The 17,035-nt window shown below is 30.5% G+C and overlaps 1 protein-coding gene and 3 non-coding genes across 4 annotated transcripts in view; all 4 read left to right on the forward strand.

Moving 5' to 3' along the window:
* LOC123303040 (probable G-protein coupled receptor CG31760) overlaps positions 1-17,035 on the forward strand; it is a 159,687-nt gene that overhangs the window by 75,101 nt on the left and 67,551 nt on the right. The window lies entirely within an intron of this gene.
* Positions 1,289-1,370, forward strand: Trnas-gcu. The gene has a single exon. It is a non-coding gene; the product is annotated as a tRNA-Ser (tRNA).
* Trnas-gcu lies at positions 5,162-5,243 on the forward strand. The gene has a single exon. It is a non-coding gene; the product is annotated as a tRNA-Ser (tRNA).
* Trnas-gcu lies at positions 7,831-7,912 on the forward strand. Its single transcript has one exon. It is a non-coding gene; the product is annotated as a tRNA-Ser (tRNA).

Below are 17,035 nucleotides of genomic sequence, written 5' to 3' on the forward strand. Positions count from 1 at the left end.
AATAATGAAAAATTTCTTACTCTGGTAATGTAGACATGGTCTATCATTTTTTAAAGAATAAAACATTGTGACAAATAAAATTATTTCAAAATTGAAATTGATTTTCGAACATAAACAAAATCGTTTAATTTAAGTGTGATCAATTTTAACCTTTTTTGTCAATTCGAGTTTCTTTTTTTATTTCTTTTGGATGTTGTACCAACTTTACTTGTTGAATCGATTTATTATTCTAAATTCACACTTTTACACATATGTATATACCTAAGTTTCAATAATTCGATGTTGGAGTTTTTCTTAAAATTTTATGCAAGTGAAATTTACAAAATTTAAAAAACTCCCGATAAAATTTTTCGGATACGTAACCCTAAACTCGCACTTGAAACATAGCTAAGAACACTGTTCGTTACATTACGACAAGCTAATTTTTTTTTTAATTTGTAAGTGATTAGCGTTTGCTTACTTTGACGTTCAGATAATAGATTTAAAAAAAAATGCCAAAACTCCTGACACCTGGATCATAACTCTGAGCCAGTGGCGGATCCACGATTTCATCATAAGGGGAGAGGGTTATTTTAACTATTTATTTTGAAGTTAACTTATAGAAAATGAAGGGTGGTCGAACCAAATTTAAATATCTATATCTTTATAATTTATAGCTCATGTGTTATTCTGATGTATGAGCTATATTGCTGTACAGTTTCATTTAAAATCATTTACTAGGTTTGGCGTGAAAGCGTAACACACAAACAAACAAACAAGCCAACATCCTTACTTTCACATTTATAATATATAGGGATACACATAGGATTTTTACACATTAATGACACGCAGATATTTGACTACAAAAGAAAACAAAAAAAATGCATCAAATTTTAATTTTACCCCAAAATTACTCACAGAAAAAGAAAAACTTTCGTTGACCCCCTAATGACGCTGATTTGTGTGGGCGGTTTTTAATTTTCATTTGAAATGAAAATTGTTTTTCAAACAAATGTAAAATGAAAAAGAAATAAAATTATTACGAAATACAATTTGTAGTACCTATTTCTTCTTAAATTAATTATAACCAAAGGCATTATTCTTGTACAACAAATAACATCACACAACTCTTCTACTTACAGGGTGTTGCATTGCATACCCCTAGGTTATTATAACTTATTACCTTCCCGATCGAAAGGTATTGTTTACATCTAAATATTACAAATGATCAATTCTTGCCATTTTGATTCCGCCAACCTTTACATAAACATAAAAATCCAATGAGGAATTTTTTTGTCTTGAGCAGAAGGACGAGGTGGCCGAGTGGTTAAGGCGTTGGACTGCTAATCCAATGTGCTCTGCACGCGTGGGTTCGAATCCCACCCTCGTCGATGAATATTTTGTGTTTGTTTTTATTGTCTTTAAGTTCGATTATTACATATTTGTAATTCATCGATGCTAAATATGTATTTTTAACGCTAGTTGGTCGAGTGGTTAAGGCGCTGGACATCTAATATTATATACTAGCCACCTGCCCGTCAAATAAGCCGGATTTTTACTTTATAATATTATATTCAAAATAAACAAGGGATACTAAGTTTAGTCCCAAGTTTGTAATGGTTAATAAAATAAAGTTCAAAAACTAAAATCCTGACGACTACAAAGTCACGCTCTTAAAAGTATGAAAACAAAAAAATATTTGCAACTTGGGACTTAACTTAGTATACCTTGATATATATTACATATATACAAGGTATAAAAAGCTATTCGCCTGATCTCTTATTGTCATATACACGAGATGTGTTGCTACAGAGGATAACTCGTACCTGCAGTATTTTGTTTGTCATCGAGAGTGTAGTTGTCATGGAATTTATGCAGGTTGTGTTTCATTTGGAATGTGTTTATTATCATGTCTCTCCCATGACGTCGATATATTTCGTCTTGAATATTGTCAAAGTTTTGTTGGCACAATGGACATAAATATATTGTGTCTATAAGGGACATGGTAAAATGTTGGACGTACCTCTGGTCATAAATAATCAAACTGAATTTACTTCGTAATTTTACAATCAACATGAACAGATTAACCACATCCTTATATTGAAAGAGACCAAGCCATTAAGACGTTTGTAATTATATTGCCAGCCGATGGCAAATACGGGGGCAAATTGATTTATGGAGAATAGGAAAAGTTTGAATTCTAGAGGTATGTTCAAAGAAAAATATAGGAGCAAAATCGCAAATTTTATTTTTATACCATGTATATATGAAATATATCATATTATATTAAGTTTAATAACAATTTTGTAACGTTTAAAAATATTGATGCTACCAATAAAATTTTGGTGTAGGTGTCTGTCCGTCTGTCTGTCAACACGATAACTCAAAAACGAAAAGAGATATCAAGCTGAAATTTTTATAGCGTGCTCAGGACGTAAAAAGTGAGATCGAGTGAAGTCGAGATCGTAAATGAGCAACATAGGTCAATTAATTGGTTCATATTGGTCATAGCTCTTACGTCTTGTAAATGGTTAGAGATAGAACAAAAGTTTAAATGTAAAAAATGTTCCTGATAAAAAAAAAGAACAACTTTTGTTTAAAATATTTTTTTGTAAACCTCATTGTTTACCCACGAGGGCGCGAAATTAAATGCAAATTTTATAATATATATTATATGGGAATATCAGTTTTGAATGTGTGACTATCTAATATACTATACGTAGTATTTCAACAATTAACTCAATCAATGAGTCAATTGTTTGATTTTAATTGTTTATTTTAAAATTAGACTTATTTATCCATAAATTTATCTGAAAACAGGCGTAGATCTAGAGTTAAATTTTGGGGTTTCACAGACTGTAGAGCCCGAATTTATACTGGCGGAAAGTTTTTAGCCCATGGGCTTAAAAATGTCAGCAACTTTCAATTATTATTACTATTATCATAAAAAAACACATGCATCCAATTATTGTATGAATTAATTATAATTGGTTTCATATATGTGAAGTTTTCAGTTATATTTTTACTTCCGTTATTCATATTCCTCATTAGCAATGAAACAGAAGAGAATAAATATTATTGGTTCATTTAGTTGGAATACCTCTAGATTATATCTACAGTATTTTTATACCATGCATAAGAAAAATATGAAGGTATATCAAGTTTAGTCTCAAGTGTGTGTTGTCTATCAGCACGACAATTCAAAAACAAAAAGTTGAAACTTTTATAGCGTGCTTAGAACGTAAAAAGTAGGGTTGAGTTCCTAAATATGCAGCACGAAAAGTATCCGTCATTCTGGTTTGGCATTAATCCTTAAGTATCTGCCAACACTTAATCACAAGATACAGACATAAAAATTTTATACAAGGATGACTCAAATAAAACGAACAAACATGATAATTCTGCACGAACGTGACTTAAATAGAACGAATATAAAAGTTTTAAAACTGACTTCTTATCGTGATACCAACAAAATAAGCTGAAAAGTCCTACAAACAATGAAATCATGAACAAAATCAATTTTCACCACTCCAGTTGCAATGCCGCTCGGCAAAACATTCTAAGTCCGTCACTGCCGGGCGAGGCCAGAGCAAGTGGCAACCCTAGGTTCGGTTAGGTTAGATTATATTGGCTGTCCACGAAGGACACACTTAGGCTATAGAGCCCATTGTAATACCATATATGTGTTTTACCACCTTTCCGCTGATAATTTCATTTATCACCTCCTCAATTTCTGATTGCACCCTCCTTCATGCATATACCATGAACTACACCAGCCCATCAAAACTATGAATTCAATTAATTTTGTTTCAACGGCGGGAACCGAACCCGCTACCCTAAGCATACCGCGGACGGAATTGGTTACGCCTTAACCAACTGAGCTAATAGGGCAATCCTAATACAAAAGAAATTTTACACTCCACGTTCACATGAAGATCATAAAAATAAAAAATATATTTTTTTTTAAAGTTGAAAGCGTATGCTTTCGAAAGAGCTGTATACCGTGAAGGTCAGATAATATTTCAAGGAGATACACTATGATTCTATGAAATTCTGTATCGATGAGTGTTAAATCTAATCTTCAATTGTATAGAGGATCAAAAACTGCCAAAAATTAAATAAACGCCTCATTGTAAATAAAAAAGAAATTCAAATAACATCAAAGCGTTTAATAAATCTGACAATTTTCGTTATGATTTCGTTATCAAATAAAATTATTTTTCATAATTCATCGAAGTAAATAATTTTATGTAGTATCATGATAATGATATTTCAAAAAGACAGAATTAGATTGAAATGATTCGATAAAAAAATAGATACATACAGTCAAAATCACTTTTTACGACATTAAAAGTATCGTACCATTATATTCGTTTTATTTGATACTCGTTATTAGCGATAGGAATAGGATAGGAGATATTTGTAAAAGTAAAGTCCACGTTTTTTACGATAACATAATTTTTTTATCAATCACTCAATTTTTTTTAATTTTAGAGAAATTATTTTCTACTTTTTAGTTCAGCTACTTAAAAAATCGTGTTTCTTCGTTGTTGTTATAAGCGGTATGTTCACATATGCATTTTCATTTGAATTCTGTTCGATAATTGCCAAATCGTTGTAATAATCGAATCGTTATTAAATGCGATATCGGTATAACCGATTTTGACTGTAATTTATTACAAAAAGACAGAATACGATTGAAATGATTTGATTAGAAATAGGCACGTAGAGTTAGTTATAACATTTCTGTGATCAATATGTTTGAAAAATAATTATTCCCTTTAATTACAACTAGGTACATTTATTTACAATCACAATTAAAATGGTGATCTCTATAATTAAAATACATTTATGAAACAAATTGAAAAAACTCGTTACTGAATGATTTAAGTCATAATTTTATTATTCCTTACTAGAAGATACTTATTTTCTTTTATTCTTAAAAGAACTAGAAACGGATCAAGTGAAAGGTTGACTTGAACGGTAATCTACTCACTGGACTCTTAAATTTTTTTCGCTAAAATCGTTTAGTGATTGTTGTGCAAACTTATTTCTATACAGTTCAAATTACATAATTTGAAACACTTCGTTTCTTTTTGAGGTCATGGAAATGAATATAAAATTAATTAGTAAAAGTACAAATTTTGTGAGAGAAATTCACGAGTAAAATTGGTATCTTAACGACGAGGTGGCCGAGTGGTTAAGGCGTTGGACTGCTAATCCAATGTGCTCTGCACGCGTGGGTTCGAATCCCATCCTCGTCGACTCGTTTATCATTTTGGTAGTTGAAATGAATATAAAATTAATTAGTAAAAGTACAAATTTAGTGAAAGAAATTCAAATTTCTAAAACGGAAATTCTAATTTTAAAATAGACTTGACGTCATTGTATGTAGCTTGTCAGACTTGTTGACATACTGTATGGTATTATTTACTTATATTTTATATGGTATTACATTGAGTTATATTATTCTACGGCTTTTTATTAGAAAACTTAATAATAACTTGAATAAGTTTTGTGTTGTAATTTCATTTTTTAAAGTGTAAATTAAACATTGAACTATCACCAATTGACAGATTTAATTTATTAATAGTTGTGATTGGCTGGTATAGTGCATGGTATATGCATGAAGGAGGTGCACTCAGCCTCTGAAATTGAGAAGCTGATAAGGGAAATTATTAGCGGAAATGTGGTAAAACACATATATGCTATCACAATGGGCTCTATAGCCTTAGTCTGTTCTTCGTGGACAGCCAATATACTTAGTTACTTACCTTACTCAACCTTACCTACAGGTGTAACCAATGAATTAAAAATATTCCCTATTAGTGTATACTATACAAGTAGCTATTGTACATTTGAACGGACAGAAAAAAAAATATATCTCTGTCAAGTTGCTATCTTCACTCGTTTAATACTACTAAGCCAGTATCTTGGAAGTCAAAATCGAGCCCATTTCAAAACAAATTGCGAATGGCTGTAAGTACTTTGGATATTGCATGTTTTCAAAAATTGAAAAATACCTAAAAATCCCATTCGAATGAAAAACAGCTTTTAATAACAAATATGTAATAAAAGGGGGAAAATGCCTTCAGTGGTGGAGTTTTTAATTTATGTTCGTATTAAAGTTTTTTTAAAAACTTTTTTACATTAATTAATTAGTTTATGTACAAATAAATAAATTTTATTTGTAGAAGAAATAAGGATTATCTTATCATTGACCATCTAATTAAAAAGTTTTTGACAATCGTGTATGTACCTTTTTTTAACGAAAATATATTTCTGTAAATTTATTTTCTCGTAAGTTATTCATGAAATTTGTATATTCTAAACCATTGAAAAAAAATTTATGTAAATTACAAACCCCATCATAAAAATAATTACTTGATAAGCATTTAAAATTTTTCTTTAATTTCATTTTTCCTTGAAACAAGTACTTATTCCCTTGAAACAATAATTTATTTCTTTTCAGCTAAACTATGGTAAAATTGAAATCGAAAATGATGGTGACCTCATTCTTGGATTTATTTGAAATCTGTAACAGATATCGACTTTCTGTTAAAATTTTTATACCATTTATATGAAATATACCAAGGTATACTAACTTTAGTCCCAAGTTTGTAACGCTTAAAAATATTGATACTATGAACAAAATTTTGGTACAGGTGTTCATAAAATCATCTCATAAGTCCATTTCCGCTTGTCTGTTTGTCTGTCGTCTGTCATCACGATTACTCAAAAACGAAAAAAGATTTCAAGCTGATCAAGCTTTTGATAGCGTGCTTAGGACGTAAAAAGTGAGGTCGAGTTCGTAAATGAGCAACGTAGGACCCATCTTGTAAACCGTTAGAGATAGAACAAAAGTTTAAATGTAAAAATATTCCTTATAAAAACATAAAACAACTTTTGTTTGAAACATTTTTTCGTAAACCTGTTTACCCGCGAGGGCGCAAATTCTATAATATACATTATATGGCAATATCAGTTACATTTGTGTAACATGTATGTATGTGTAATATAACAGAGTAATCAACACTGTCTATACATGGTATTTCAACAATTAACTCAATCAAGTCAATTGTTTGTTTTCACTTGTTTATTATATTATTTCAGGTAATACAAGCTCCAAGGCAAGTTTAGACTTGTGGTTGAAATTATTTGTATCTTATTTTCAACTTTGAATGCTAAAGATTACTGAACGATTCCTTACCTACGATCTCATTCTGAGAACGTTTAAACATGTGAAATTCTCGTAGTTAAGTTTATGAAAATACTCTGGCTCATATTTTTCCACAAACTTTTCAACTTTCAAAATTTTTCCAACTTCCTTACTTATCGTATCAACTACATACATACATTATTAGCTGGAAAACTTTTTCCTAATCAATTGTTCTCTTGACTTTTGTTTGTTTTGTTCTTTAAAAGTTAAGCTCTATTTGCGTAATGTTATGTATATAAACACAAACAAATTACATCCCTCACCACTTCCCTACCTAACGCAGTTAATAATAAGTTTTTCCTAAGATATAAGATGAAAAGTTTTGAAAACTGTATAGAACAATATAAGTGATCTTTGTTAATATACCATTAAATTGTCTGCACAAGAATATGTCTGGTTGTATCATAATCGAAAATTGGACTTGCGAAAATCTGGCTAACCAATTTCAATCTTAGACCCTTAGTGAGAGGTGCACCAACATCTGAGGTAATTGCTTGGGTCAGTTAGGGACATTTATCAAAAAAATACATTTTTTAAAAGAATATACATTTATCAAAAAAACATACATTGAATGTCTAATTTTCATATAATAAAATGTTTTACAAATACACGAGTAAAAGAGGTATCATAACGACGAGGTGGCCGAGTGGTTAAGGCGTTGGACTGCTAATCCAATGTGCTCTGCACGCGTGGGTTCGAATCCCATCCTCGTCGACTCGTTTTTCATTTTTGTAGTTGAGTTTTTGTAGGGATTTCATATCAATACACTTTAGCTTAATGAATTATTTCTAAAGGCTATGTTTTGGCTTTATCCATTCCTTTCACTATCATTTTTTCTTGCTAGGGATTTTATGTTCTATTAAAAAATTTCTTAAACTCAGTATTACAAAAAAAACTTTTGCATTATAAAATATTATTACTATTCGCTCCGTGCGCGAGTTTCGTTTCCATGGTAACGATACCTTACTTTAATTATAGCATTGTATGGATGTATATATAATTGTATGGATTGCATTTATGACTTACATTAAAAATTTAATATTATTGTCTCATAAATTTAAATAAATAATTATGATAATTTACATTTGAAAAATAATATTTATGTAATTTGATTTCTTATTTTCACAATTTTTAATGCATTAAGTTTAATTAATTAGTGTTTTTCAATAATTTTAATTTTACATTTTCTATAACATTAACATGTAAAGAATTGCAAATTAGTCATAACAGCCCCCTTCATCACCAAAATTTTGCACTGGAAGCGTTAGTATCGATTTTATTGTCCCTACCATGACTACGCACACAACGAATAGGAACGAATGAATATGTAAGTATAGTAAATAAAAGGTAATTAATAATATTTTTGATCTAATTAAAAATATGTCTAGCTAGATTATAACATGATTAAATTTATATGACGTGATCCATCCACCATTTTCACGTAGTATCTAATTATTAGTCATGCCGCGAAACGCTAGTAGCATAGTCTCGTTTTTATTATATTTTAAAAAAAGAAGGTTAGTGCACGCAGATAATCATTTGACATTACGGCATATTATTGGTTCGTAATAAATATCAGATTATCGCAGAGATCGATTCAGGTTAAAACGCGCTCGTGTTTTTTACTACTCTACGATATATTCTCTCTATGACCTCTAATGTTATGACAGCGGAAATAATGTATTTAGTCAAAATGTTTTTATCCACTAATCACCTATTTTGGAGCGATAATTTAGAATTACGATTTGGCAACCAAAAATAAAATTAAAAGTAAACTAAATTGGTAAAACTTTTAAAGGTACGCTTGACTTGGGGGTGTAAACTGGAGAATGTATGATCAAAATATTACGAAAATGTGTGATCAAGCTTGTTACAAAAAGTGTGATCAAGTTGAGAGGGAGATATAAGTTAGTACAGATAGAAAGAGATCAAGCTTGTTACCAAATGTATAGTAAAGTTGAGAGGGAGATATAAGTTAGTGAAAATAAAAAGAGATCAAGCTACTATAAGAATATGAATATTATACATTTACACAGAGATCCAGTAGCTTAGTGGTAGAACACTGGTTCCCGATACTGAAGGCCAGCGTTCAAAACCAGCTCATGTATATGTTAGAGGATGTGTGCACCACCAGAATTCATTTAAACTGAGCTCGGGTATTGAAATTATAATAATTAAAAAATTTAGCCAAATCCTTGTATAATCGTATCGTCGCATTTCTCTTGTCTCTCGCGACATCACTAAAAAAATTGTCCTTGTTCTCCCCTACATAAGTTTTTATTTTTTTTTTTTCATACTCAGTAATTACTAATTATGAACTAGAATGGTAGAAGAATAATTATTATTACAATAATTTCTCCTACTTGGTTTAAATGAAGCTAATTTAATTTTTTCTGAAGTGATTCACTCCACTTACATTATTGCTGCAGGATTATCAACCAACATTATAATAATAATAACGGGATTTTTTTTTTTTATAAAATAATAAAAATGATGATGATTTTTTTCAACCGTTGGTAAAATGTATTTGGGTTTGGGGTATTCATTTTTTATTCATTTGTTTTTTTTTCTATACTTTTGTTTTTATTGAAAAAAAATTTTCATTTGTTTCTAAACGATCATCACTAATTAATAGGGATTTTATTATACTCCTTACATATGTAATACTAGCAGTTATCCACCCGCTTCTCTGAGAAATTTTCAAGACTAAGACGTTATAACGTCTTTTTACAAGCTTTTATTTAGTTTCACCTGTCCCGTTGTCTGTATGTAATGAAATCCTGCTAGTCAAATTTGATCCACTTCCCGGTTTCCGATTTAGTTGAAATTTTGTATGCACTTTTTTTTTGTATGACAATGCATGGTTAGGTTAGGGCGTCCTGATTTTCCCATTGCTTTCACCATGTAAAAATTTAAAAAAAAACTTTTTAAGGGAGAAGCTTTTATTGTACTAAAAAGTAGAAAATAATTTTCTTAAATGAGTCACTCATACCAGACTATTTTTAAAAACTTGAGGCGCTTAATATCAAGAATGAATCCAAAAATAATTAGGCATGTGGAGTAAATGAGGCGTTCCGATTCATTTTTGATAGTTTTAACTGAGCGTCTCAAGCTTTTACAAATAGTCGGATATGAGTGACTTATAGATAAAATTATTTTAGGCTTGTCTCTTAAAAAGTATTTTTTATTAAAATTTTTCTAAAATAAATATAGCTTTAGTTTTTCCTTATTATACCGGAATAATGTATCATAAAACACATTTATACTAAATTCGGGGTCAGATAAACTGTCTCAGTGGCCGAGCGAGTAACGGCGCGGTTTTTAATAGAAGAAACTAGAATAAAATATATAAAACAGTTTAAATGAACATGTGAGTCAGGCATTACTCGCATTCCATTTTTTTATTCTCTTAAAAATTAAAATTTCACTAATGTCCAGCTTTAATGAAAAACTTTTCTTTTTTTTTAAATAAAAAATTAATATATTTTCAATTATTTAAAACAGTTAAATTTTATGGATTTCTGTTACGAGTTACAATTGTTACTGATTTTAATTACATGACTATAAAACCTTTTTCCCGATTAAAAACTTTTAAAAAGCAAGGTTTTTCATTTTTAATTTAACATACACTTTGGCATGACTTTTACCTTTAATTGCTAGCGTGCAAACTTTATAACATTAATGTGTGCTGTTTGTTGTAGGTAGTGTGTTTTTACAGGATAAGGCTATTAAACAAGTTAGTTTTCGTGTATTTAGCAAAGTGTAATAAAAAAAATTATTTCACATAAAACAATAAATTTTCGCATTGATATTATTATATTCCTATATTATTGTATCACATAATTTAGGGGATAGGTGTACGAGATGATAGCATAGGGTAAAGTGATCCTTTTCAATTTTGGTCGCCCTATTAGCTAAGTTGGTTAAGGTGTAAACAATTCCGTCCGCGGTATGCATAGGGTAGCGGGTTCGATTCCCGTCGTCGCAACAAATTAATTTAATTTGGTTATTCTTGACATCTCAAAATTTTATTTCCTTCTGTAAAAAAAAAGTAGGTTTACGGACATTCTTAATGAACATATAAAGACTAACTAATACTACTTCCATAAAAAACTTTCCATAATGGCAGTATTTTTTTTTATATGCGAAACATATGTTGAACAGTACAAAATAATTACACTACTTTGTGATACAAAACAAAAAGAGAAAATATACTACATTATTAAAGGTTTGCACGAATTACACTTTTATTGGAACTCTATGGTATATATAGGGTGGTCCATCAAAAAGACAGAAAAGTCAACTCTTTTGTTTTGCATTGAAAGTTATTTTTTGGTGTAGTTAGATAACCACTTCCTCACAAACACGTCACTTGAGTTATCTTAACCTCGACCCACGTCTGTATTGTAAGCCGCAATCTACCTGCTCTTACGGAAGTGTTATTATTGTTGTTGCTCTCGATTTACCGTGTCATTCAATTTACGTTTACTGAGTTTGTAAGTGCAATTAAGTAAAGATTTTTTGTTTATATTAAAGACGAAGGTTTGTGCTTTATTTATTAGTAATTAATGTTAATGTTTATATTAATATAATTAAATATTTGTGATTCATATTTGCTGTTAAAAAAGGTAATTTTTTTTTACATTTATCAAAGTCAAACCTTTTTGTTTATGTGCCCCTTTTTGCCCGGTAAAATTTTTGTGTAACTGGACAAAGTTTAAGTATTCTGTAACATGTTTATGGAAAAAAATATTGCGCGAACTTCACTTTTTCTTTTAAGACTAAGATAAGGATAGAGATTAAGATAGATTAAGTCAAAGTTCAAAAAGAGGAGCAACCAGTTTTACTGTGAAAATTTGTAACTTATAATTCCAAAATCACCTTACGTGGAAACAACAGCAAGCATAGATAAGAAACAAGGTGGCTGAGAAGCAAATTTAAATAAATATTTTTTATAATTGCCAAATAAGAGGTACTTTTGCATCTAAATAGTTTTTTGAATCAATTTGGAGCATAAGAAGCCCTTCATTATATTTTGTCCGGAAATTTCTCGAATATTTTGGGATAAAAAGCACCCCGATCAGTCAGCATCCCATAAGATCAGTCGAGAAAGGAGTATCAGAATGAAAAATTGGCAATTTAGAGCTATATAAAAACTGAATACTTTTTTGAAAATAGTGAAAAGTTTCATAAATGAGAGAATAATCATGATAATCTCCAGCTGTCAGAAAGTAATTTCGGGCACGTTTCCGCAAAATGTACGTTTGGTGTTTGATGTGTAACAAGTTTGGCGGCAGTCCTGTACAGTCGGATACAGTAAGTAGGTTATTGTAATCCAAAACGTTTTATTTTCTAAAATTATTTCCATTCTATTATTATGTAACGTGAACAGGTGTCTGAGACATATAATTAAATTGAATAGTATTGTTATGAACTTTTGTGACCTCTTGGTACAATTATAAACAATATTTACGAATGTCGTTATTTTAATCTAAATGACTAAACATTTAAAGCAAGCTGTTCCTCAACGTGGATATCTTAAGAAATGCCAATCTTTGATGGAGGGAGGACCACATTTGTGGTACTATGATATGTGTACAATCATAGACGTACCGAAGATCTTATATCGCTTCAAAGGGCATCTATAAGCCAAGTCATTGCGGCTGTTACAGAACACTGGTTATGGGACAGACAAGCTGAACGACTAGGTCTACCAGTGTATCACGATTATTGTAATATAATAAATCGATCCAAATATTGCGATATCTCAGAAACTCTGCATCCAATCATTAAATAAACCTAATTTTTATACTTTTTGGATCAAAATTACATCATCTACCGAGTTTCATCGAATTCCAAAACAAAAATTGTTTTTGCGATATTTTCAATTTAAAAAAGGGGTAAACCTAAAAAAATTGATCGAGAAATTTTTTATTAATCTCAAATTTCGATAAAACTCAGTATAAAAGGTAAATTTTTACCCAAAAAGCACAAAAATGGGGTGCATTTGATGACTGGTCGAATAGTTTTTGTGATATTTACGTAAAAATGTTTCAAACTTTTGTTTAACGGTCTACAAGACCCAATTGATCTATGTTGGTCATTTACAAACTCGGCCTGACTTTTTACGTCCCCAGCACGCTATAAAAATTACAGCTTGATGTATATTTTCGTTTTGGAGTAATCGTGATGACAGACGGACAGACAAAAAGACGACAGACGACAGACCGACAAACAAACAGACAATCAGAAATGGACTAATTAGGTGATTTTATGAACACCTATACCAAAATTTTGGGCATAGTATCAATATTTGTTACAAACTGGCGACTAAACTTAGTATACCTTGATATATTTCATATACATGGTATAAAAATATTTATATTTTTTATGTATGGAGCTTTGAAGCGAGGCTAGATATTTAGAGCCCCTAAGATTGTGCCCCGACCATATGTCTTGCAGTACCTACTACAAGTGAGATCTTCTCTCCCTTTAATATTAGCTAAAGGAAAACTGAACTAGACAAAGTAGCGATATAAATTCTCTTCTAGTAGCAATTTTCACTTATTTTCTTTCTAATAAATCATGCTGTACAATACGTGTGTGTGTGTGTAAGGATGACTTATTTTCTTAAACATTAAAAAAATGTGTACAAATATTTCATATGACATATTTTCATTATTGACTTTTTCACTTCACCTCGAAAACAATTTTCCTATTGTTGTTGTAATAAAGTGAGTATTAACGTGATAACTCTTATCTGCAACACGGCTGTTCTTTTTTTTTTTAATGTTGGTATTATTTTTGTGTAGTTTTATTTGAGTGTGTGTTTTCTAATGTACTTACATGATTATGGATTGTTTGATCTTAAAGTGAGATCATTAATAATAGCACAAGCAATAGAGTAATTAATTAAGTCTGATATAAAAACGTTGGTAATGCTTATGCTCAAGAAGTTGCACCCAACATAATTCTGCCCATTTTCCAATTTCTAGCATCATTATAGGAAATGTTCATTAAATTTAAATTTGGTTCTAAAGTTTTGGTTATTGGCTGAACATTTCAACTAAACCATTAGAATATTAATTAATAATATCCTTTTAATTACTTAAAATTAATTAATAAAAAAAGTACGAATTCAGTGAGAGAAATTCAAATTTTAAAACGGACTTGACGTCATAGTGTGTGGCTTGTCAGATCTGTTGACATACTGTATGATATTAATTACTTATATTTTGTATGGTATAACATTGAGTTATATTATTCTACGGCTTTTTATTAGAAGACTTAATAATAACGTGTGTAAATTCTGTGTTGTAAATTCATTTTTTAAAAGTGTAAATTATACATTGAACTGTCACCAATTGAGAGCTCACATATTAATACGTCATCAACAGCGAGCGCCAAAAGAACTGCGTTTAAACATCTCAAAATTATTATCTAATTTAAATATTTTTTTACACTTAATTACAGCATTTTTTTAAACAGTATTTATATTTTTTTATTTACTATGTTATCACGGTGTAAACAATGAATTAAAAATATTAAAAAAAACGTGAATATTCCCTATTGCTTTTGATAAAGTGAGATGCGAAGGTGTTTGAGCTTAATATCCGTATTTCTTGTACTAAAAATGAAAAGTATGTAATAAGTAAGAAAAGCGTAATCATTATGATGTGAGTTGTTAGTTCAATCATACAACATACGAAAACGAATAATCATCGTTGTTTTTTTTTTTCTACTTTCACTCTTATGTTCCTCCATTCTTCTCTTGTCTCTCTTTTAAGAAATGATTACGTTGTACTTTAAAAAAGCATCTCTATTTTATACTCGTCTATATAGTAATTACAATAATAGTTGGCCCTTGGTGCAGGATATAGCGGAAAAATGAAATTGGGTAGAGTTTTATTCAATATTATTTTACGAAAAGGGGGTACCCTGAGTTTTATTGCATTTAAAGAAAAAATAGAAAATCATTTTTTTATGTTTGGGTATGGGTATGGGTATGGAGGTTAGCGGGCCATGCTCGAGCATCGGGCCTCGAAGCAATGGTTTAGAGCACCTAGCCAAATAGACCCTTATACTCTATCCCCCCTTCGCTTTTTCAGTGGCTATTATAACCAACTGATGTACTGAAACCCAGTATCTGCCTAGCGCTGAGTTTTCTAATTTCTTCTGGTTCGACTATGGCCGAAAAGTATAAAAGTAGGACTATGGAATCCTGCATTGCACAGCCAAACAAACGCAAGTATATAATACTTGAACAAAAATTTTTAGTCATATTTACCCCGAAAATATAAACCTGAGCACTGTACGATGGTTAATCGGAAAGAGTGGAGGTGTGCTTTAATGTCGTTTCATAACTCTCGCAACACAATGCATGTGTTTTTGGAGATGCCTGCTATACATTTTGTTATTTCTCGCTATTTTTGGTATCTTCAATGACCGCCTTTCGTTCAAATTTTCTAAATTTCGTTCAAAACAGGTACCCTGCGAAGGAAATGGTTTGGTCCGGCCATAGTCGAACCAGAAGAAATTAGGAAACTCAGCGCTAGGCAAATCCTGCGTTTCAGTACATCAGTTGGTTATAATAGCCACTGAAAAGCGTAGCGGGGATAGACTACAAGAGTCTACTTGGCTAGGTGCTCTGAACCATTGCTTCGAGGCGCAATCCTCGAGCATGGCCCACTAACCTCCATACCCATACCCAATAATATATAAGATTTAATGGGAGAAAAATATTATCTTAGTGATGGAGGTCTGTTGCTCACGAGTTTTTTATCTTTTTTTATTTCAAACATCATTCTCATTTTCTACACCAAAAAGTATGTTTTATGGCTATTTATAAACTATATACTAGTACCTCTGTTTTGTGAAAATATTTCAATTTGACATGATTATGTGTTCTGTATATTTCCTTTTTTAGTTTTTCTTTTCCCTTTTTTTTATATTTTATTTCAAACTTTATTGGACTTTCTAGTACTTTTTTTACGTATAAGTGTGTATACAGTCAAAACTGTCTGTGACGACATTAAAGGGAACGACGTACAATTATAGTCATTATATCCATTAGTACATTTATACAGAGTGTTCTGCTATTGACTGCAGGTCGTTATCCTGCAGAATAAGCTCATAAAGACGAAGGAAAAAGTTATTTTCCAATTTTGGATATGAGGCCTACTTTGCGAGATAATTAACAAAATAAATTAATATATCTTTAGCGAATCACAGTTCAATAACATTTTGAATGAAACCAATTAAACATTGCTTAAAGAGAGGATGTGTTTTATCATAGTGGAAGGCGTCTCTAAATGGAAAATTATTACAAAAAAACTCTATTTGGCTACTTTTGGTATTATAAAAACTAACCCATTAAAACCTACACTACGTTTCTTGGTAAATTAAGTGTTGTACCCAACTAATCGTGCGAATATCACATACGTTAGGCATATATTTGGCAAGACGGACAATTGTCCGTTTTGATAAATTGCGTTGCGAAAAACTAACATCATAGGTGAAAAGAATAACCCAAAATTAGTGGGTTTTAAAAAAAATTCAATACTTATTTGATAAAATTTGACTGTGTTATCCTTAAATTGATTTTTTGAACTTAAAAAAAAAAATAAGTATTTTCAATTTTGATGGTGAATTATGTTATAACTTGACAATATAAGACGAAAAGTAGATATCTAACCTAACCTAACCTTCATCATTTAGGCGATGTCGGTATAACCGGTTTTGACTGTATCTATAATAATGTCTGTATAAAAAGATTGATTGTAAAAACACATTTTAAATCACATTAAAAGTGGTAAACTTTCACACACTAAATATAAT

The sequence above is a fragment of the Chrysoperla carnea genome, chromosome X (genome assembly GCF_905475395.1).
Source record: "Chrysoperla carnea chromosome X, inChrCarn1.1, whole genome shotgun sequence".
Lineage (NCBI taxonomy): Eukaryota > Metazoa > Arthropoda > Insecta > Neuroptera > Chrysopidae > Chrysoperla > Chrysoperla carnea.